Source organism: Kogia breviceps, chromosome 2 (genome assembly GCF_026419965.1).
Source record: "Kogia breviceps isolate mKogBre1 chromosome 2, mKogBre1 haplotype 1, whole genome shotgun sequence".
NCBI classification, from domain to species: domain Eukaryota; kingdom Metazoa; phylum Chordata; class Mammalia; order Artiodactyla; family Physeteridae; genus Kogia; species Kogia breviceps.
The window spans coordinates 109,391,925-109,417,272 of record NC_081311.1 but is presented as its reverse complement, the minus strand read 5'-3'; the positions used below and the strand labels follow the sequence as shown (position 1 = coordinate 109,417,272).

Sequence of the window (25,348 nt, the reverse complement as noted above, 5' to 3'; positions counted from 1 at the left end):
TGCTTGACAACATGCATTTCCCAGCCAATATATATATATATATATATATGAATATATAAAAAATATTTAAAAAAATATGTGTATATGTGTGTGTGTGTGTGTGTGTTTGTGTGTGTGTGTGTGTGTGTGTGTGTATGGCTCCTCCCCTGCCTCTTTGGGCAGTCTCCTTAGAGCTACTGGGAGGCTGTTTCCTGGGCTATAGTCCTCAGAAAGTCCTCAACAACACAACTCACAACTTTTATATTTTTATTTCAGTTGATAGTCTCATTTCCCTTCCATTGCAATACTGGGACTGTACTGGTATCCCAAAGTAGCAGAAAAGGAATTCAGGGTTAAATGTAAAACTATAAAGGATGGATACATTTGAAAATAGAGCTAATCAAGAAATTGCTCGTCTTCCTTATTGAAATGCAAAGATTAGCTCAGACCAAGACCAGATTAGAAGTAGTACTCTTAAAAAAAAAGAAAAAGAACAGCTTTAGATTTTGAGAAGATCAAACAGCACTGATTGCTTAATAAAATCAGGTAATAATCACAGCACATAGAATACCGGAAACAATCTGGAAATTAATAGAATTGTACACTAATCTTCTAGGAACAACGTAATTCATTTCCTTCAAAGAATTTTCCCCCAACTTGTAACTTTTAAAGAGTTTAGCTTTCTTTCAATTAACACTGAAATTAGGAAAGGCAAAATCTTTCAAAAAGGAACTGGAATATAATTTCAACCAGTGTAGCATGAAACAGGTTTCAACTCAAAGTTGTGCTGGCTTCCAGCAGGCTGGGGTGAATGAAGCTTGTCAACAGTTAAACCTATTGGTAGTCCAGCATCCAAACTTGTACTCATCTGACAGTAAAAAAATAATCCATCTAGATAAAAATATTGAGGATAGGGGAATAAAAGTCAGCAATCAATAGACTGCTTGGTATTATGTAAATAGAACTGAGCAGTTCACTTGACTTTATACATTTCCTTTGGTTCCCAGCTGTTACATAAGCCCAGATTAATGGACAAAGTCAGAAATATTGATAGTGCAATGAAAAAAGTTGGTCACACCTATAATTCCTAATAGTCTTTTTCAGTAGTTAATTCAGAAAAAAAAAAAAAAAGATAAATGTGTTTTCTCTCTCTCTCTTCACCCTTCTCTCTTCTCTTCACTTTAAATCTGGTTAATGGTGAAAATAAAATCACTATTTCTGGTGTGTGTATGGGCTGCATGTGTGTTTCCTTCAATGACCAACTGAAAAGTTCATCTTTGTTTTGAGAGTTCCTAGCTTTATTATACAGTGGGATTTTTTGCACATAGTAAGTACTCAAATTGAAAACAGACTATCTGCTGGAGAATACATCCTTGTAATAATCTGGAACAATGTGTCTCAAAGATACAGGGACACACAGAACAACTCTGATCCTATGTTGACTGCAGCATTATTTACAATAGCCAAGATGTAGAAATAAGCTAAATGCCCATTGACAGATGAATAAAGAAAATGCAGTATATACATATAATGGAATATTATTCAGCTTTAAAAAAGAAAGAAAAGAAATTCTGCCATATGTGGCAACATGGATGAACCTTAAGGACATTATGCTAAGTGAAATAATTCAGTCACAGAAAGACAAATATGGTATTATTCCACTTGTATGAGGTCTTTAAAATAGTAAAACTCATAGAAGCAGAGAGTAGAATGGTCATTGCCGGCAACTGGAGGGAGGGGGAAATGGAGAGTTGCTATTCAACAAGCATAAAGTTTTAGCTATACAAGATGAATAAGTTCTAGAGATCTGTTCTATTACATTTTACACTGTGCCCTAAGCTAACAATACTGTCTTGTACACTGAAAAATTTGCTAAGGGGGTAGATCTCATGTTAAGTGTTCTTACCAAAATAAAACAAACAAAAAAAGAGAGTCAGCTGTCACTGTCACTAGTCTATGGATCTCAAATTAAGATTTAAGGTAAACCATTTAATTAATTACTTGTTATTAGTGTGACTAGAAACAGAAATGTGAAAAAGGTTCAACTAATCATATCACTTGTTTGCATATAAAGCATTTATTTGGATTATCCAGAATAAGTAATACATAAATTTATTCTTTTCATAAGAATTATCTTTGTAATTAAAACAATCATAAATACATTCATGCACAGTTCTCGCCAACGATTTATGGGCTGTCTAAACTATGTCCATTATCCTCTGGGGATACTCGGACCCCAAAGGGATAAACTTTCATATAGAAGATTAGCATATTCATCACTTTCTCAACAACAGTGCTTCTGTTAGAATCTTGTGAGGGACCACAAAAAATTTTTTTTAATTTAAAAAGCTCTAGCATCCTATTAAAATCTTTAACTTACTTTAACTTCTAACATCATTAGGAATGAATTTTTAAAAATATGGTCTTGTGTATTTAAACTGTGAATTATCAACATGAAACAATTAAAATTTACACTTTGAATTCTAAAACATCCAGCAAAAATAAATTTCTGAAAAGTCACCATCCTATCAGTTACCAACTGCACTTAGTTGGTACTTAATGAGTATCTTTTGAATGTTCATAAACAAATGCTAATTAATGGTGAGGAAATATACACATTTTAGCTGTACTCACTTTACCACTCTTGATAACGTCATCATCCATGCTAGCTTGGTGATTACTCTTCTTTTATGTTCTGTTCCTTGGTGAAACTCAAATTACCATGGTTTCTTTGATGGGTTTTTCTAATGAATATCTATTGTTCTTGAGTTGCTCAACTGTTTTTTCTGCATGATAACCACACAGAAAAAAAAAATGCCCTTCCATGGACTTCACAATCAGTGGTGTTTGTGTAGCAACTGGGGAAGGAGACAATGAAGGAAGGAGAGGTTTTCTCTTCAAACTCTGAGTGGTTTGAGATATGATCAGTGATTTTAGGATGGCAACACACAAAAACATTCTATATTGAGGATGTATTTAGGAGATGTGTGTGTGTGTGTGTGTGTGTGTGTGTACATGTGTACACATCAGGAATAATACTGGGTTCCAATTCAGGATTTCCTTTTTATATCTTTTTAATTTTTTTAAAAATTACTTATTGATTGAAGTATAGTTGATTTACAATATTTCAGATGTACAGCAAAGTGATTCAGTTATATATATATTCCTTTTCAGATTCTTTTCCATTATAGGTTATTACAAGATATTGAACATAACAGTTTCCTGTACTATATAGTAGGTTCTTGTTGTTTATCTATTTTATATACAGTAGCATGTATCTGTTAATCCCGTATTCCTAATTTATCCCTCCTCTCCCCTTTCCCCTTTGGTAACCATAAGTTTGTTTTCTATGTGAGTCTATTTCTGCTTTGTAAATATCATTTACATCATTTTTTTTGGTTCCACATATAAGTGATATCATATGATATTTGTCTTTCTCTGTCTCACTTATTTCATTTGTATGAAAATCTCTAGGTCCATCCATATTACTGCAAATGGCATTACTTAATTCTTTTTATGGCTGAATAATATTCTATTGTGTGTGTGTGTGCACGCATGTGTGTGTGTGTGTATAAACGCACCACATCTTCTTTACAGGATTTCCTTTTTTTTTTTTTTAACAGCTTTATTAAGGTATAACTGATACAGAGTAAAAGTTGTACATGTTTGATATACAAAATTTGGTAAGTTTGGCATGTGCATTTTATGAGCTTGACATGTGCATTATCAACCCATGATATCATAAGCACAATCAAGGGAATATAAACATATATCATCTCCAAAAGCTTCCTTGTGTCCCTTTCTTTGTAAGAACCCTTAAGATGAGATCTACTCTCTTAAATTCTTAAGCGCACAACACTGTATTGTTAACTATAGGCCTTATGTCAGGATTTCCTTTTTTTTTTTTTTTTTTTTTTTTGCAGTATGCGGGCCTCTCACTGTTGTGGCCTCTCCCATTGCGGAGCACAGGCTCCGGACGCGCAGGCTCAGTGGCCATGGCTCACGGGCCCAGCCGCTCCGCGGCACGTGGGATCTTCCCAGACCGGGGCACGAACCCGTGTCCCCTGCATCGGCAGGCGGATTCTCAACCACTGCGCCACCAGGGAAGCCCAGGATTTCCTATTTTTAACTATTCAAATCATGATTAATCTGGATATCATCTACAGAGTGACTCAGCCATGATTTTTAAAACTATGGTAAAATTTTTCAAATATACATTTGATTTTAAATCAATGAATTCACTTCTTAAAACAAAAACAAAGCAACTTATGGTCACTAAGACTAAATTGGTAAACACTATTAAGAAAAAAACCTAATTATATCTATTCTAGGTGTTATGGGATTGAATAGATTAATATTTTCTTGAGAAGAGGTGATATATAAGACCAAATCATCAGTTGCTATGTCTTTTCTGTTTGTTAGCGTTATAATTATACCCATTGTAAATTATGAGTAGGTCCAGGCCAAAATAGTCACACCCCCAAATCTACTTCTTGATAAATGTTTTGAAACTCAAAGTGCTTTTTCTCATACAATTTTATATATATATAGTATATATAGGTACAAATGCATTGTAATATGTATGTGTATACATACATAGGTGAGAATATCTTACCTAGTTATTAAGTATTATTTATTTCATAACATTCTTTAAGTATAAGAAGTTACTTCTGATTTTATTACAAAAGTTACTCTCAGATGAAATATTTCACCCTTTTAGTTGCACCTCAGTGTGTCTCGTATTGAGCATTTTCCTACACTTCAGATCTAAATATCCATCTATTGATTGGAAATCCGCACCTAACTACCTTAAGGAACCTAAGCTAAGCATGTCTGTAAGTAACCACATCACATCCAGCCCTCAAGGTGTTCTCTGTCTATTAATATTGTTAGCATCTCACCATCCATCCAAGCTTGAAAGATGATTCTTCCTTAGCCCTCTCTGCCTCAAGTTCCAATCCATCAACATGTCGTATAAATTTTGTCTGTGAAATGATGCCATGAGCTATACCAGTTGTACCTGACATCTCACTGTTCCCCGCCTACAGCAGGAGCTGTGGGCATTTGTGTTTTCTCCTCCTCAGAAGGACTTCCTTCTGTTTTCTGTTTGTTAAAATCCTCCTACAGACTTAGCTCCATGTCACTTCTATGGAACCTTCCCTAACTTCATTAACTAGAATTAATTGTTCCTCCCTCAGTGCTTCTGAAAATCCATCTAAAAAAAAAAATAAAAGCAAATACACAGTAACTAGTGAAGCAATGCCATGGGTAACTACCTTCAGGGCAAATGGTGGATCATATTCACTTCTGAGTGTCCTGCTTCTGACGCAGTGCCCAGCACATTCAGTGATCATTAAAGGCTTCAGCTGGGATTAGGGGAGAGTTTGGAACACAAAGTGGAAAAGGTGGTCTGAGAGTACAAGCTGAGGAGAGACAGCCTTAAATGGAGGCTGATGAGATACCAGAGTCAGGACTACCTAGACTAGCATTTCTCAAACTATGTTCCATGAATCTCCCATGATTACTCCATGGGGGTTCTTTGATTAAATAAGATTGGGAAACATATCATCTCCACACTGTCACCCAGAGATTTACAGTGTATCACAGTATATTAAAAGTTTTATAAATAGAAAATTTAAATAAACACATGTGATTTTGTTCATTTCCGTGTTTCTGAAAATTATTTGGACATGAGAATTTACATAATCATCTCTACCCATATTATTAATTTCTTAGTGAACATGCAGATTATAGATGAAAAGCTGCCCTATACTAATAACTAAAGTAGCCAACAATTTTGTATGCAAAAATGAACCTTTGGCTAAGCATTTATAGAATGCAGTTTCCACTAGCCCAAAGGAACCACAACATCTAATTTTACAGGCACTGTGCCTGAGAGTCCTTGGATGTGTGAAGGGGATCTGCTATTTATGTGATTTCTGATCTTTAATATCATTGTTAACTCCAGATATTCTGAAAAACTCTTCATTTATAGGGTTGAGAGTTGGTAAACTACAGTCCACAGGCCCAATCCAGTCCACTGACTGTTTGTGTAAAATTTTTTGTGGAATCTGGACATGTTCACTCGTCTACGTATTGTTTATGGCTGCCTTTGTCATACATCAGCAGAGCGGAGTGGTCCTGGCAGAGATAACATGGCCTGCAAAGCCTAAAATATTTACTAACTGGTCCTTTATAGAAGAAGGTTGCTGACACTGATTTCCCAGGTTACTTTTTTTTTTTTTTTTTTTTTTTGTGGTACGCGGGCCTCTCACTGCTGCGGCCTCCCCCATTGCGGAGCGCAGGCTCCGGACGCACAGGCTCAGCGGCCATGGCTCACGGGCCCAGCCGCTCCGCGGCACGCGGGATCCTCCCGGACCGGGGCACGAACCCGCGTGCCCTGCATCGGCAGGCGGACTCTCAACCACTGCGCCACCAGGGAAGCCCCCAGGTTACTTTTGATTTAGAAATAGACATCTTTCTAAAAATAATCTTACAGAATTTGTTGTCCACATTATTTCAGTCTGGAAAATGTCTAGTTAATAATCTCTTCTAGTGCCAGGACAAAACCTTAAAAGTGTCATAGAGGTAAAATTAAACATCAAAAACTGGTATTTCTGTATGAGCTGCAAAAGTCATGGCATGAAGAAAGTCTCAGAGTTTTGAGACGTAACTAAAAGTTGGACATACAGCACTTCTGGGACAATTTTTTTTCCCCAAAATTCTGACTTCATTTAAAAAAATATATATTTATTTATTTATTTTTGGCTACATTGGGTCTTCATTGCTGTGTGCAGCCTTTCTCTAGTTGCGGCGAGCGGGAGCTGCTTTTCGTTGCAGTGTGCGGGGTTCTCATTGCAGTGGTTTCTCTTGTTGTGGAGCACGGGCTGTAGGCGTGCGGGCTTCAGTAGTTGTAGCATGTGGGCTCAGCAGTTGTGGCTCGTGGGCTCTAGAGTGAAGGCTCAGTAGCTGTGGCTCATGGGCTCTAGGGTGCAGGTTCAGTAGTTGTGGCACACAGGCTTAGTTGCTCCGCGGCATGTGGGATCTTCCCGGACCAGGGCTCAAACCCGTGTCCCCTGCACTGGCAGGAGGATTCTTAACCACTGAGCTACCAGGGAAGTCCTGACTTCATTTTAAAAACTTTATAAAGTTGTCTTTTTAAAAATCTAGGTGCTTCCCACAGTCCTTCACATGGTTAAAATTTTAATATTGTTAATTCATTAATGCATGCACTTAAATGTAGCCTCTTCTGAACACTAATGAACATCTTTATTTGAATTATAATTAATTAGAAAGTTCTTGAAACATACAATTTAGGTTAATCAAAAGTGAAAATTCTCATCTTTTCTCAATAAAGAGAGAATTCCAGAGTAATTGCTCAGTATGTAGAACACTCTACATGTGAAGTTAATAAAATAATACAATACTTAGAGCTAGTTTTTTGTTGAATTGCAGAATTTGATGAGAACTACGTGAGTATTATGATAAATATCTTGTGTTAGTATTTTAAATTAGTGTCATATACTATAAGTCAAAATGAGTTTCTGAAAACTCTATAAGATAGCATGGGCACAGACTTCCTGTAAACATGGAGATGATAGCTATGATTTTAAACTGTAGATGAAAGAATATCCTGAGTATATTCTTTTTAGAGTTGCGAATGGTAGTCTAATCCGATATTCTTATCCCAAATGTTAAAGAACATTCCAGAAGTACTACAAAAGTGATAAGTCCAACGACCTTAACATTTGTTAAGGTTAAATAGATAAGAACAAAGACTCCAACATGATGGATAGAAATACATATATAAAAATAAATGACATCACTCAAGCACATTGAGGACACTGGCCTTTCTGAAAAGAGAGTCCCTGAAAAAAAGAATACCCAGTCCTGGTGAGCCTTACACTTGGACAGAATTACATACAGCTAAGAGAAAAAGTGAGTAGGAAAGGGAGATAAGCTTTTAGAATGACTTATTAATATTAGCAATGACAGCTGTCATTTATTGAGGATTAATATAGCCACAGACTGTGGCATCTTTATATTATTTTTATGTGCTAATAATGTAAATACTATTATCACCATTTATAATCAGGACACTGGGATTCTGAGAATTTAATCTGGCTGGAGATCAAACAATAAATAAATGACTACAAATTTTAAGACATGTTTACCAGACTCCAATGCCCACGCCCTTCTAACTGTGTCCTAAGACACTAAAGAGAGAGGTTCTCTAATTAGAGCAGATCAAAAGATGGGCCAAGAAAATACATTTAACACTTAAAAAAATGTTCATTGTCTAAGGTATCTGTCTTTTGATCAGAGTTCTGAACTAATTCCAAGCTTACAGGGGTATATAAAGGAATACTTCACAACTTCCCTGGTGGCGCCATGGTTAAGTATCAGCCTGCCAATGCAGGGGACACAGGTTCTATCCCTGGTCTGGGAAGATCCCACATGCTGGGGAGCAACTAAGCCTGTGCACCACAACTACTGAGCCTGCGCTCTAGAGCCCACGAGCCACAACTACTGAGCCTGCACTCTAGAGCCTGTGAACCACAACTGCTGAAGCCCGTGTGCCTAGAGCCTGTGCTCCGCAACAAGAGAAGCCACCACAATGAGAAGTCCACACACTGCAACGAAGAGTAGCCCCTGCTTGCCACAACTAGAGAAAGCCCATGTGCAGCAATGAAGACCCAATGCAGCCAAAAAAAAAAGTATACTTCTTGAGAAATATCTGGCAGTCCCATACATCTTGGTCAAGTTCAGTTGACTTTGTAGTCTCTATCTTGGAAGGCTGGAGAAAGAAAGTGCCAACAGTAAAACTAGGGAAAACAAAAAAAGAGAGACAGAAAAGCCTCAGACTTTGACAAGTAAACCTGAAACCATTCCATTTCTTCCTTCCAGGTCTGATGACTTAAATGAGACCTGGAATAAGAAGAAAAGAATCCAAGGGGAAAGACTTATTGATGACTTACAAAAGTTTAAAAAGCTGAAAGTTACCAAAAACAAAACAAAAGAAGATCGAGGGGCAACTTAAGAGCAGTATTTACAGAGAGGAATTATAAATGACGTGGGGAGACTTTGTACTAACACAATGAAAACTTCAGTAGGAAGGATTTTTGTCATGAGTGAAAATAGCTTTCTGAAAGTGAGGAGGATAAGAATTGCAATGTCTTGGAAGAAGACGTTAGGCAGCATTCTTAAAAATCCCTCAAGTTGTTTTATAATGGATTTAATATGACTAACTGGGAAATCTAAGAGGAAAATGCAGTTTTATCCTCCCTTCCCTTTCAGAAGGTTCTACACTCATCCTTCTACTTTTAAGGTAGTAGTTTTCAAAGTGTGGTTTGTGGATACCTAGGGAGTGCTTGAGACACTTCCAGAAAGTCTATAGGTCAAAATTATTTTCATAATAATACAGATGTCATGTTTTAAAACTCCTAAGACATTTGTAACAATTCAAAAGCAATGGTGGGCCCCTAAAAATGCTGGTCCCTAAAATGAACCAAGGAGTGGCACAAAACTGTACCAGTTGTCATTGTATTCCTCACCACTACACACTGATTACACATCTTTATAATATTCTGCCTAATTTTAAATGCATGAAGCACTTCTACTGCATACTGAAGTCTGCTGGTTCTGTCAAGAAAACACACTTGTGAGACTGAGGCAACAGGCTGAACTAGGTCTTTTGACCATAGAAAAACACTTTTACTTAAAAGAATGTTTTGCAGACAAACTCTGGTTATATAGAGAGACTTAAATATTTAGCAGACAATTTCTCAAAAAATGGAGTGAGTCTGTCATTTTAAGTAAAACAGCTAAGCGTATTTGTTTGCAATGATAAAATTCAAGGTGTTAAGTGAAAATTAAAATTTTGGAAAACTTGATTCTGTCACCATAAGCTTGGGAGCTTCCCAATACTTAAAGACTTTTCTGATAAGTGGTGATATTAATAAATATGAATTTTTGATACTATGTAGTGAAATAGGTCAACATTTCAGAATAACTCAATAGACAAATTCCAAATGACCCATGCATGATGTTACAAAATCCTGCATGGATTAAAGATTGATTCAAAGTGCCAGGTAGCCCAATGGATTTTAATGTAACAGAGTAGAAAAAGTAGATTGTTATGATTTCATATTTCACACTGCAACTAAACTTCAAAAAAAACTACCAGCTGTCAAGTTTGTGTATATTCTCAAACACTATCCAAAGTTACCTAAAAAAGATCTACTAAAATACTTTTCCTTTTTCTTGCGGTACGCGGGCCTCTCACTGTTGTGGCCTCTCCCGTTGAGGAGCATAGGCTCTGGACACGCAGGCTCAGCGGCCACGGCTCACGGGCCCAGCCGCTCCGCGGCATGTGGGATCTTCCCGGACCGGGGCACGAACCCGCGTCCCCTGCATCGGCAGGCGGACTCTCAAACACTGCGCCATCAGGGAAGCCCTACTTTTCCTTTTTCTATCTGCATATCTGCATAAGACTGGAATTTCTTCATATACTTCACTAAAGCAACCTATTACAAAAGGCTGAATGCAGAAGCAGAATGAGAATTCAGCTAACTTCTGTGATGCCAGATATCAAAGAAATTTGCAAAAACCTAAAACAGTGCCTCTTTTTACAACTATTTGCTTTGAAATATATAGTTATTTGTAATAAATGTATTATTAATGTTAGCATGTAAGGGATTTCATTTTAATTACTTCTAAATAAAGTAATACTTTTTCAGTATCTTACTTTAAATTTAGAGAACAGTAAACATAAGAAGACATAATCCATATAAACAAAAGCTCTTTGAGATCCTCATTCTTTTTTTGAGAGTCTAAAGGTTACTAAAACCAGAGAAGTTGAGAATCACTGGTTTAAGGGCACTTTCCTAAAAGGCATTTTAGATGAACCTCTCCTAATTTCTGTCTTATTTCAACTGAAGTAATTTAATAAGTGTTCCACAAATCTCACACTCTGGCATCGTAACAAGCAACTAATAATCGTTAGCAGCCACTATGTATCATAAGCAAGATACTACAATCTAGGTAGGAAGAATATGACTAAACCAAGGGCCTCAAACTCAAACACCTGCAGGCAAATACAAGGCATACGATATGAGTAATCTCCATCTGAAAACTAAGCCCTTCCCATTTTCTTGAAACTCTCTAAGTTATTTTTCTATCATTTATGTTGTTTTATGATAGAGACCTGAATTCCAAAATTAACGTTGTCATCTTAAAGGCACCCTAAGAAAGCAGTAGTGCAAGTCTCATGATAAATGGTCACTGACAGTACTGCCTTGTGGCTTTCCCCTCAGCACAGAGAAAGCTTCTCTACCCTTCTCCAGCTGTACCCCTTCCGGATGGGTGAAGAGCCTGCGGAGACAGGCCCCTGGCAGCCTGCTCTCTGCCTCCTTCTAGAGTCTCTTAGATCACATTCCACAAACCCTGGACCCCAGAATTCTCTGCCAAATGAATCTGAGCTGCCTTCATGCCCCAGATCTGTCCTCCTGAGGAGTGGGGCTGCATCCCCACGTGAGTATCCCTAGGCCTGGGCATGGGGTATCTATCTGCAGCTTGTCCGAGGAACTAGGGTGTCTGGACAGAGTCTAGACTGCCAGACCAGAAGCAGAAACACAGGCTGAAAATTGGATCTCCCAATGGCATCACATTCCACCTCAGAATTTTGAGAATCTCAAATTTGAACTTAGTCTTCTGGGCTGTGATGAAGGTATATTTGGTAAGGTAGGATGATAAAACATATTTTATAGAACAGTTTTCTGCCTTGGTTTGTAACTTAATTATGGAAACAGAGGAAATGTGGGTATCTTTTTGTGTTCTCTCCCCAGCTCACAAATATTTAGAGATGAACCTGGCTACTGATGATTAGCCTAGGTATAGGGGAGCACTGTGGAGAGAGAGAAGGAAGGTAGTCATTATACTGATAGGGTCTGTTTAAAGAGGACAGGCATTCTCAGATTCACCTGAAATTGGCTAGATATTCTGATTTTAAAAAAGATTTTAGAAATCCAAATTTTTTTTTTTTTTTTTTTTTTTTTTTTTTTTTTTGCGGTACGCGGGCCTCTCACTATTGTGGCCTCTCCGGTTGTGGAGCACAGGCTCCGGACGCGCAGGCTCAGCGGCCATGGATCACGGGCCCAGCTGCTCCGCGGCACATGGGATCTTCCCGGACCGGGGCACGAACCCGCGTCCCCCACATCGGCAGGCGGACTCTCAACCACTGCGCCACCAGGGAAGCCCAGAAATCCAAATTTTAATGCAAATTTTTCTATTTTAAAAGTCTTGACAACTAATCAAAAATATTAACACCTGGTAGCAAACACTGAACAGTCCAAATAACACTCTGGCATCTAAAGCTTGCCAACAGACCACCAGATTATAAAGTCTAGGCTTGAAGAAAGTTTGTAATACGGTGGGGTTTCCAAAGACTGTCTCCCAGAATCCTCACCAGACTCATGATTAATAATGATGTGACTAATAATAATAGCTACTACTTGGAGAATGCCCAGTACAAAGCCAGGCATTATATTAGGACCATTGAACACATTATCTCAACAGCATACATACTTTTTTTTTTTTTTTTTTTTTTTTTTTGGCGGTACGCGGGCCTCCCACTGCTGTGGCCTTTCCCGTTGCGGAGCACAGGCTCCGGATGCACAGGCTCAGCGGCCATGGCTCACGGGCCCAGCCGCTCTGTGGCATGTGGGATCCTCCCAGACCGGGGCACGAACCCGTGTCCCCTGAATCGGCAGGCGGACTCTCTACCGCTGCGCCACCAGGGAAGCCCCATTCATACTTTTGAATGTTTTTTCATCTATGAAAAAATGTTTTGGAGTTCAGCCATCAATTTTCACCTAGCAAGTCTCCTTTATAATAAGCCTTATCAAGAAATCTATTTATGCTTTTGCATGGTGTCTTGACTGTAGCAAGGATAAAGTGTGTGCATATAGGTTAGAACAGTTTATTTGGTCTGTGGAGGGATTAAACTTTGGCACAAATTGTACTTAAGTGGATTAACCCGCTTCCCATATCGATTCCAAGCCTGTTATTCAATAACAGATTCTGGGCAAGTGAAACCTGAACCCTTCTGAGCAAAAACTCTTCTGCTTCTATGCCAATAAAGTGTCATCTCTTGATTATGACTTCGTTTACAGCCTTTCCATAACTCCTTCAAGTGGTATTCTGGATGGGCTATAAAGTAGTTAGTCAGAATAAATTAAAATTTGTACTTAGCATTAAAATGTAAATTAATTGTATGTTTTCTCCCAAATCTAACCATTTTAAACATCTGGTACATATATTTTAGTGATTCATTCACTCTAATGGTGATAATTTTAGCAAGTTGTTAAAACTGCTTTTCACTTCCCCATCATAGCAGTCCAAGGGATGCAGCTAATGTGTCAGCATTGAAGCATCTCTTACAAACTCATTAGAAAAACAACTGGTCCACTTTGGTTCATCATAAAGTAAAATAGAGCAGAACGTTATCATCTGCCCACTGCCAACCACACTATGAAACCACTGGCCTTACTGTGAAGAAAGTTTAAAGTTTTCATGAATCAAGGGCATTGAGCACAGAAAATTAATCTTTCCACTGTCATGTTTTATACTTTGAATATCAATTTTCACCAGCTGTGATAGCTTCTTTTGTAGCACCCGCTAGAAAGTAGAAAAAAATGCACAGCGATTGTACTTAAGCACAGCAATAGTTTTTTTGATGATTAAGGCCAACAGAATTATGGGAAATTCATGACTTGCAAAAGATACAAATTATATAAAGATTGAAAATGCTCATAACTTACTTTTGATTAAGTAATAAGCCAGAACAGATTTTTCTATAGTTTTGATTAATGTGCATTTCAAATGACAGGCAATAATTCATGCAAAGACTATCATATATTGAGTTCAAGATGTCCATATTTCATTTTTACATTCCAAAGCTGTCTCAGTTCCTCTCTCTTAGTTCTTTGCTATTCCTATTTAGCATTAAATAGCTAACTTGACCAATTGTTTCCCCAGAATTATTCAGCATTTTAACTCATTTATCCTTCTGGTTTGATTTCCTAGACATAGAGGGCTTTAATTCCAATGCTTATAATTCCAAGGAGAAAAAAAAACAGAATGCAGATAGGTCTATATTCAGGTCACCAAATGTTCCATTTTCATGGATTCTTTTCCCTTGACTTTACTGAATTTGTCATTTGTTTCAGCTTCATATAGACATGGCTTCAGTGATTACACGTAGAAAAATCACCATTTTTTAAAAAGTGGACACAGTTAGCAATTTAGGTTTTAACAAAAAGCTGCAATCTCTTTTAACCAAAAAGAAGAGAATGAACCATTCTGATATAACAAAATGACTAAATTAATCTTTGCTTCTTACTCTAGATCCCAGGGCTTGATTCTGCTTGTCTAATTGCTAGTTCTGAGTGATAAATTCAAACATCGTAATGAATCCATAAGGGCAGTAAATAAAAAGGCTAAAAATGGAATCTGAACATAAAGTATCTAAATAGTTTAGTTAGGGCTGCTATAACAGAAATACCATAGACTGGGTGGCTTATAAACAACAGAGACTTATGTCTCACAGTTTTGGGGGCTGGGAAGTCCAAGATCAAGGTGGTGGCAAGTTCAGTGTCTGGTGAGAGCCTACTTCCTGGTCCACAGACAGCCATCTCTTCTGTTTCCTCACTTGGAGAAAGGGTTTAGGGAGCTCTCTGGGGTGTCTTTTATAAGGGCACTAATTCCATTTATGAGAGTTCCACCCTCATGATCTAATCACCTTCCAAAGGCCCCATCTCCAAATGCTATCACACTGGGAATTAGATTTCAAAATATGTATGCTGGGTAGAAACAAATATTAAGCCTACAGCACTCGGCCTATTCTCCAATGACTCATAATTTACTCAGAGCAAAGAATATTACACTTTCACCATGTCAGAAATTCTACACACATATTAAAAAACCCATTTGCCTCTAAAATATTTTTCTTTCCTTCTTTTAATTGTTAGGGGAGCACATGGAATTTACTGACATGGTTGTAAGTGCTCAGTCCTTGGAAGAATTATGATGGCAGCAGAAAACAAGATGTTTACCTTCTAGCAGCCTAAAAGTCTCAGGATGAACCAGGACAGACACACAAATAAGAAGAACATTACAAACAACTACATGGGTATGTGCATATGAAACCACGTTCTACGTGTCTGATGTCTCATTGTTTTGTATTTTCTAAGATTCTACCTGTACCTATTCTGAACGTATCATCCTTCAGGGTCTGTTAAAATGTTTTCAAGCAGCTATATATCTAAATCTAAATATATAAATCTCTTTAAATGAACAATTTCACTGAGATTTCTTTTCCATAAATATGAGCTCTTATTTCACCTTCATACAAAATGATATTCAGCTCTACTTATTCCTGCCATCTGCTATTGTTACCCGCAAAACCAAATGGTGTTGCAACACTGAATAGTCTATAGAAGGTTTACTTGGATCGAAACACTCTGGAGAAATCCAAAGGAGATATTAGGCTTCGTTTCCTTCATTAGTGTTGTTGAGCCCTCCCCAGTACATGCATAATTCCAATATGACTTAAATTATTGATAAATAACCCAAGAAAATGTTGCATGGGCTACATAGAGTAGGGAAAACAGGAGAGACACATGGTGTATGAATGTATTACTTATCTGATATTTAACTCTGCTTGTTTATCATTTAGAGTGAGTCACTGGTAGGTTGGTTATGCCAACTAACTTGCAAAATGGAGCGATGTCCTTATCAAAAAAAAAAAAAAAAGTGTCACGGAAGAGCCCTAGTCGAGGCAATTCATATCCTCATGGGGAAAGTATTAGGTCATATTACTTAACACAATAGACTTTCAGATATTCAATTAAAAACACTACTTAATTTTTCCACCTTGATATAAGGCTGAAAACGTTACTTAAAACTAACTATATTCATCAAATTGAATGCCAAAAAGAGTTAAAATTAAGAGTATATAGTGGAGGGCTTCCCTGGTGGTGCAGTGGTTGAGAGTCCACCTGCCGACGCAGGGGACACGAGTTCATGCCCCGGTCCGGGAAGATCCCACATGCCATGGAGTGGCTGGGTCCTTGAGCCATGGCCATTGAGCCTGTGCATCCGGAGCCTGTGCTCCGCAACGGGAGAGGCCACAACAGTGAGAGGCCCGCATACCACAAAAAAAAAAAAAAAAAAAAAAAAAAAAAAAAAAAAAAGAGTGTATAGTGGACATTTAGGTTGCTTCCATTAGGAAAATATGTATGTATGTGCATAGATTATAAAGAAATAATTAGAAATAAATAAGAATTGAGACTTGATATTCATTTCCATATATTTACTGTAATTCTTTGAAGAGCATGAGGTTATCAATGCATTTCCTTTTCACATACTTAAAATTAATAAATTTTCCAAAATTAAAAAACAGAGAGTATATAGTGGATATTTTCGTTCACTCTTCAACATGCATTCCACCCCAGATGATGTCTAGGAGAGAGCTCCCAGCTGGTACACGTTAGCATCTCAAGGTATAATCTGCATACCAGCAACTTTCCCACCACCTGGAAACTTATTAAAATTACAGTCTCTTTGTCTGTCCCCGCAGACCTACTGAATCAGAGTCTGCATTTTAGCAAGCTCTGTTATGTAATTCATATGCACATGAAAGTGCAGACCTACTGAATCAGAGTCTGTATTTTAGCAAGCTGTTATGTAATTCATATGCACATGAAAGTTCGAGAAGCAGCGTCCTACCGTACCAGGGTCTCATATGTGGATTTCAGGGGAGGCTGAGACATTGCTTGCACCATCCCATGGAGACTAGGGTCGCAGACCATTCACTCCTGACATAAGTAGCTTTGAATACATTTTCTACTTTGCCAGATGAATATTATAGTTTTATATGTGTCATGAAGTTTATAAAAGTTTTGGTTGGAAAATACTTGTTTGAGCTAACAAGTTTATCCCATGACTCCTTCCAGAGATTAGTTTAAGAATGGACACAAAATCTAACTTCAGTCTTTGAGGTGTGAGGTGAAGTCCTTCCTGGGAGTGGGGGAAGCTCTGGGAAAACCTTACTGTTCCTAAGAGTCCCAAAAGAGAGACACTCTTTTATTCTTTTGGTCATTGCTGCACCAGGAGGTTATGCCTGACACTGCTGATTGTGCTAACATCCGGAGGTTCATCCTTCATTCTTCAGTTGGCTTCATGCCAACACTGATGATGGCAAAACAGAGACTGAAAAAAACTATGTCCTTGATTACATTGCTGAGCCAAAGAACCAACCAACACTGGAGCCCACATGATCACTGTGTTTCTTGTTATATGAGGTAATGTATTTCCTTATTGTTTCAGCCAGTCTGGGTTGAGGTTTTGGTTAGCTGCAAATCATCCTGATATAGAGGAGAAACAGGTAATTTTGCCCAAACTGGTTTCTTGTATTTTTTAAAAAGGCAAAGCATTTCTAATACTATGAGCATCTAGGGTCTGACCATTTATACTTTCAACCTACCCAATCCCTCACTCAAGTTCCTGGGAATGCAAGTTCCCAGTGGAAACTCTCGAAGGAGTGGCGTTGAAATGAGCTTCAGTAACTCCTCCTGGCACATCATTCATTCTTAGAAGTGTTTGTTGAATGAATAAATAATGGCACGGATGCACAGAATTAAAGTTGTCTTCCAAAACATTTACCCTAAATTCAATTTTATTTTTACCTCTTCTCTTTTTGAAAGCTACCAAAGCTCATTAATAAATTACTGTTGTTTAGAAGTCCCTGTCCACATCATACACTTACATAATTGTACCTGCCACATTAAATTTTTATGTCTCCCCCCAATGTCCCTAATTATACAGCATGAGGACATACATGTGAGATTTGTTGAATAACACACAAAAAATACATCCACTACCATATCATACCGCTCCAAACCATGGATCCATGCAGTATATTTTTCCACCTTTTCAGGGGTATTTGCACAGCCACCAGGTAAGTTCCCTCATGCCGGAAAAGGAAGTTGTTGGAGGCCTTATGATCAGTTAAAACATCTCCCAAAAGAGGTCACTTGCTCATGGTAAAGGCCATTTGCCTTTAGTGGGCAGAGGTGAGGGGGGAGGATGTTGCAGGATGAGGTCAGAGGGGCCCCTACTTGTTTTCCTAAGTGAATAAAACAGGGATAGAGCACATTCACATCACTGACATTTCTTATTGCACTTGTGTTCATTCGGACGGAAGAGGTGTTCAAATAGGAAAGGAACGGAACGACAGACAGGCAGGGTCCCTGTTCTAGGCGGCAATGAGGTGTCAAGTCACCTCCCTGAGCTCCAGTTACCTCATTTACAAGATGCCACATTCAACAGTTCTCAGCCTTAGCTGCACATCAGAATCACCTGAGGATTTTAAAGAAGATTGCTGGATACCACCAGCAAAAATTCTGATTTAGTTGGTCTGGGTGGGGAGGTAGGGAATGTAACACTTCTCTCTAGTAAATCAAATGGGCAGCCATGACTGAGAATTGGGAGACTAGATACTTTTAGCTTTCTTCCTACCCTGAACTATGATTGTTCTGGAACTCCTTAGTTGTGTTCAGTCAGATACTCTTTTCTCATGCATGGAGAATGCTGCCTAAGAGTCTCACATGCCTGTCCCAGCCTGCTCTGCCTCCTCTTATACCTATTTTCAGGCCAACAAAACAGTATTTGGTAGTAGCCATAGAGAAAGGGATATAATATGCTGTACAGCACCTAAAGGAAAAAAGGAGGATATATGTAGGGTGGTTCTGAAGCCCATTGAATTGTCTTATTTCCAGCTCATGAATTGGGACATGGTTTGGTCTCCGTACCCAGATTTCCTCTTTCCCATCACCTTGGCCCAGCATCCACAAAGGGCATGGGACCAGTTTCAAAGGAGAACAGATGAGACTGCACAGCCAGATAATGATAAATCTATTTTTACCCCAAATGCAAACTACTCAAAATACACATCCAATCGGCCACTGGGCTGTAGTATACTTTTATTGGAAAAAAGTGGACTTCTGGTTATGACATGGATTACACAGACTACATATAACCCCAGTGAAAGAAAAAAAAAAAAAACAAAAAACTAACCAAGCAACTTCAATGCATCTTGGTACTGTAAATCACAGAGGGATGACACCAGTAGCAACCTTTCACTGTGCCCTGGCTAAATTCCAGCTGCCAGTATCTGGATCTCTGTGCATATGAGCTTTTTCCAAAATAGAAGACTGCCTATGCTTAGCCCAAAGTGCAGAGACTGAACATTCTCCTCAACGAGGGACCCTCAGAAATTTCCATACAAATAATCCAGTTTCCTGGCTCTTCGGGTCTGATCAAACCATGTGTTTTGCACAGTCTCCCAGAGTTTAGGCTTCCACAAGCTTAGGCTTCAGTGGCCACTATGGTACCCGGCTTAGTAACACAGGTACCATACTGTTTCTTCCCTTCCCTGTGACACTTCTTATTCTACCATAATGGTGTGCCCTGCACTTGATAAACACAGTTCTTACTCTTGAATCCTATCTCAGGCTCTGCTTCTGGGAGAATCCAGCCTAAGACAACACTATTGTCAGCTTTCAAGGTGCTCAACGAGAACTGGGCAGTATATCTGTTTTGGCGGGTGGTGTGAAGAGACAGCCAAAAAATAAAAGCAAGAATAAATGAAGAAATCATATAGTAGGAAAAGTAGAGCTAAGTAAGGGTGAATGGAAGGAGTGAGGGTGGTGAGGGAGACAGAATACAGTACAGATGGTCCCTGACTTACAATTTTTTTGACTTTACAATGGCGCAAAAGCAATATTCATTCAGTAGAAACCATACGTCGAATTTGGAATTTTGACCTTTTCCCGGGCTAGCGATACATGGTTCATACTCTCTCGTGGTGCTGGACAGCGGTAGAGGGCAGCAGCCCCCAGTCAGCCAAGCGATCACGAGGGTAAACAACCAATACACTTAACAACCATTCTGTTTTCTCCCTTTTGCTACAGAATTCAGTAAATTACATAAGATATTCAACACTTCATTATAAAATAAGCTTTGTGTTAGATGATTTTGCCCAACTGTAGGCTAATGTAAGTGTTCCGAGCACTTTTAAGGTAGTCGAGGCTAAGCTATGATGTTTGCTAGGGTAAATGTGTCGAATGTGTTTTCAACTTAAGATACTTTCAACTTATGATGGGTTGATTTGGACATAACCCCATCCTAAGTCGAAACAGGTGCTCAGGTAGGTCATATTTGGAAGCTAAATTTGAGCAAAGATTTAAAAGTTCAAAAATACACTTATGCTAGTATCAAGTGTCCTTTCAAATAAACAAACTATATAATTTTGGACCAATAATGACTTCTATATAGTTGTGTTCCCTTGCTCCACAAACAGAGAAAAGAATAAAGCAATTTTCACTGTGTTGTTGTCATTCTAGTTTATGACACGTAGTCACTGCTGGCTCCCTTCTGACCAGTGTACTGGAGAGTCAGCTCAATTGACACTTCTTTCTTAAGATTGCTATTCAAACTAATTTGCCTTCATTTCTAAGGGTGACAAGATTGGTGCCTATTAGCGTGGAAGCTGGCTGTGGACAATACTTCTGCTGTCTAGGGACACCCTGTGGAGGCAGACACTGCAATTGGTTCCATACTTGCTTTCAGCACAGATGTCCCTTACCTTTTCCTCTAAGAGAAAGACTTTTCCTTCAGGGAAGAAAGCAACAACTCCAATCTGCCTTGGGCGGTCTATATTTAAATGGTAAAATGGGTCTGATTTTAATCCAGTGTAGAGGGAATTTGATGAGTAGCTTCAAGAGAAAGGGTGATAAAGTCAATCCAAGTATCTAATTTCATTAAAGAATGGTGATTTGTAATTGAAAGGCAGTTTCTGTTAAAAGATATCATATTAGATATCAATCAGTTGATTTATAGGATCATCCTGAGAATGTGAAATTCTCACTCTTTACGAGAAAGGCTGTATGAGGGCTGATGAGGGGATAGAAAGACAGAAGTGACCTTTTCCTCTTGACTCATCAGTAGCTTCGCTGGCCTGAGGGCCTTGCTGATTTGACCATGACTCTGAGCTCACAGAATGTGACTGGGACCAGATCATGAAATGTCTTATAAACTATATCATGTAGCTTGTGCTTTATGCTGAAGGTAACAAGAAAGAGGCAGAGGAAGTATGATGGGTATGAGGGCTGTTCAGGAGAGACATGAGAAGAGTCCAGCAAGAAGGTGATGCTCATACATATGTTCTCTTTGGGAGGAGAGATATACGTGGGAGGAGACAGCAGTCACTCATGTGCTGTGATATGGGATGTGCTGAGATAAACATGTAATGCATGCGTATGGCTTTCACACCTCTTTTCATGGTGTCAGGCCACATTTCAAGTCATTATCTAGAATTATGTACTAGCTATGTTTAGAAAGATCTGTGATAGTTCACAAGTTAAAATGAAATGCCAATTATTTACTGAAGTTGAATATATGCATAGCCTATGACCTAGGAATTCAACTCTTAGGTCTGTATGCAACAGAAATGCACCCTGTGAGCACCAAAGATACGTACAAGAATGGTTGCAGCAGGGTTATTTGTAATAACCCCAATTTGGAAACAACCCAAATGTCCATCCATTAGTTAGAACAGATAAAATGTTATATATATAATCTAATAATGTGATATATACAAGGACACAACATAAAGCAACGGAAATGAACAAAATATTGCTATACATCGCAACATGGATAAATCTCACAAACATCATGCAGAGGAGAAAAAGGCAGACACAAAAGAGTATAGTGCAGAATCCATTTATGTGAAGATTTTTTAAATGATAAAATGAATTTGTCCTGTTAGAAGTCTGAAGAGTAGTTCTATTTGGTGAGAAGAAGGTGATAGAGAAGGAGCTGGAGCTCAAAAGGAGGCACGTGAGATACTGATAAAGTATTATTTCTTGATGTGGGTAGTAATCGAATAGGAAGATTCTATTTGTGAGAAGTCATAGAGCTCTACCCATAATGACTTGCGTATCTTTCTGTTACACACCTTAATAAAAACATGTATGTCCAAAGAATCACAAGTTGATAGAAAATTAGTTATAAACATGTAAAAAGTTACATCCCTTTTTGCCACCAGGAAAATAAATGCAATGCCAAATAAGATATTTAGAAATAAAATAAAGCAGACTTCCCATACAGGAAGCAGTGACAGTAGCTTTTCCTATGTATATAAGCTGAGAGATTACAGCTAAAATATTTGACTTCAAATATTCCAGTAGCTAAATATGAAAAGAAAAGCAATCTGTATAACTTAGGTCTGAAAGGTAATATAGATGAAAACAAGCTGAACTGGAAACAGAAATTATGTGTTAGAGACCAAGGAAACATAATCCTAACATTTATCAAGTACTTAACTATTTGCCAAACAACAGTATTTTCATTTTATATTAATTAATACAATAATCTTATAAGGTAGTTTTATCGTTATACCCATTTGACAGAACATGAAACTGAGACTCAATAAGGTTAAATAATTTTCTCATGTTCTCACAGCCAGAAGATGGCAGGGTGGCATTTGACCTCAGACCTGAATGACTCTTAACCCGTTATACATATCAGTGGGTAAAGTTGGTCAAGTAATTACACCCCTCTAAGCCTTAGTCTGCTCCTCTATACAATGGGAGGTTCCTCCCAGATTTGCATTGAGTAGCAAAGAACCAGTGGTTGTATTCATTGTTGATATTAGAAAGGGCAGGCTAAGTCAACTGCAGAGAAATTCTTTTCCAGAGCTGACTTCAGCAAAAATGGTAGCCTCAGTGACAAGACTCTCAAATCAGCAGTGTTCCTCAATTTGCCTGATTAGAAAAAGGAGCAAAGATAAAGCTTTGTTAACAAATACACTTTCCTGAACTTACTCTGTGCTGACCACAGTTTCCAGAGCAGGGGCCTGGGAAACTGTTTTTATACCAGTCTTTCCCCCACCCATATGGTGATTTTTCTACTCTTATGATCAGTAAAGGTTATGAAGCAATACTCTATATTCCAAAAGATTTAGATAAGCTTCTCAGGGAGACTATTTTTATATGGACTCTTAAGTCATACAGAAATATTAAATCATAATTCAACAAGTGCTTTTCTGCAGGGATCTATCACAGGACCTAGTTAGGACCTAGGTAACTTGCTTTCTGGTAATTTAGTAGTGGGATAAAGCTTGAAAAATCTAAAGGGTATAAACTTGCAATTAGTAGATAAATAAGTCCTGAAGATCTAATGCACAGCATAGTGATTACAGTCAACAACACTGTATTAAAAATTTCCAAGCAGCTAAGAGACTAGGTCTTAATTATTCTTATGACAAAAAGGAAATGAGGATTATGTGATGTGAGAGGTGTTTTAACTAATGCTATGGTGGTACTCATATTACAATATATAAATGTATAAAAATCCACACATTGCACATCTTAAACTTACACAGTGTTATATGTCAATTATATCTCAATAAAAAAAAGATCTAGAGAATGAACATGCCATTTAGAATATTTCTTTTAAAGGAGTCTTAAGCAAGTTATTTTTAGAAGGTGTTACACTCCCATCAATACATGGTTTAACTTTCTAAATGCTTGTGGTTAAAGTCAGAGCCCTAGTTTTTTAATGCATGAGAGAGAGGAGGAAGGATTTTTTGCACTTAAAGGTTAAAAGACAGGATTATTCAGGAAAGATCTGAAAAGTTGGTTCTGTCAATATTTTTTTCTAGAAAAGTACGTAAGCACTTCCACTTGAAGTCTCTGGTTAAGAAGATAGTTTTGCTAAATTTCCAATACAGATGATGTGATTTCCTGCTGAGGCTGATGTTATCTAATATAATATTTCAGAACTTCAGGAGCTCAGAGGTTAGGGATAATATGAGGTATGACAGCACATTGAAAGGGTTCCAAAGACAAAATCTGACATAATCTGCCTGTTTCACAATTTTATAGCTGTCTCCTGCCAATCCTGGAAACCCTGCCTAGGGATAGCATTAGGGAAATTTGCCAAGTCAGCTTAGTAGAGAACATTCTAGAGGTACATAGGAACCTCTTGCATAACAACTAAAAATGAGTTTGAATATGTGCAGAGTAGCAATACCCAGTATTAAAAAAAACACAGTAAAAGACAAGAGAGAGTGGACAACAGGTAGAGGAAAATTGCTTCTCATGAGTGATTCTGGCGTTTCTCAAGAAAAATGATCAAAGTTGCAAAAGATTTCAACAAGCATGAGGGGTAGTCCTATGATCAAGAATAGGGTATGTGTAGACACGAGTGTGGCGGAGAGGAATCTCTTGAGAAGAAAACATAATTATTTTGCTTGGAAATGGTGACAGGGCAGGAACAAAAAAGAAAAACTGCCTCTCCTGCAGGAACTACGCAGCTCAGTTAGTGCAATGCCACAACTTGAGAGCACAGTGTTTGGGGTGGCAGACAGGCATAAAGGGTATGAGTGGATGAACACCAGCCTTTAGAAGTCATTTCACTCTGCCTCTGAGATGGGGTGTGGTGTATAATAATTAGTATAATAATTTGCTATCATAATTATTAGTATGTTGGCGAGAAGTAAAACGTTTTAGGAGTATCTGCCTTTATTAAATCCTCCCAAGTAACCCTGAAGAATAAATCACTCTGCATCTCTTAATTTTATGACATATGATATTTCATAACTAAAACAAGTTCTTCTTAAAGGTGCAGTCACCAACCCCTACTTCCTGACACAAGAACGGTACACCTGAATGTACTTCCTCATGGATAACTGTAGGCTTTCCATATTAATGCTCAAGACGATGACTTCTTGCTCCATTACGGTCTGGAGCTCCTGCCAAAGTGCTAAGTCCAAAGTGGGCAGGACTCTGCCAGGAATGATTTGGACTAGGTTAGGATGAGTGGAAGTCGGGCAGGTCCCAAACGAAGCAAGAGGCCAAAATTGGTTAAATCAAATTAAACTGTAAGTGAGCCATATTGTTCCAGGTAAACAAACATTCAGTTTGAATGACAGTTATCCTCTTTCCACATCCTAAAATGCTATTAATAATTAATGAAGCAGTATCAAAATGAGCATGAGATACTTCTCTATAGAAAATTTTCTCCTCCAAAGCCACCTTATAAGGGAGAAATGATCTTGCGAAAATATACCTGTTTATCTTTGGAAAGAAAGTATTCTTTAAAATAGTATTACCCTGCTATGGAAAAGAAAAAGCATTATACTCATTATTTCCAAATTCACGCCACTTCTCTTTGGAGAGAAGACACACCTTTAAAACAGCAGGTGTTTCTAGAAAACCCATATATTTAATTTATATCCACTCGT

The 25,348-nt window shown here is 38.1% G+C and overlaps 1 protein-coding gene across 1 annotated transcript in view; it reads right to left on the bottom strand.

The window, feature by feature from the left end:
* Positions 1 to 25,348, bottom strand: part of THSD7B (thrombospondin type 1 domain containing 7B) — an 876,032-nt gene that overhangs the window by 177,251 nt on the left and 673,433 nt on the right. The gene's annotated exons all lie outside the window — the stretch shown is intronic.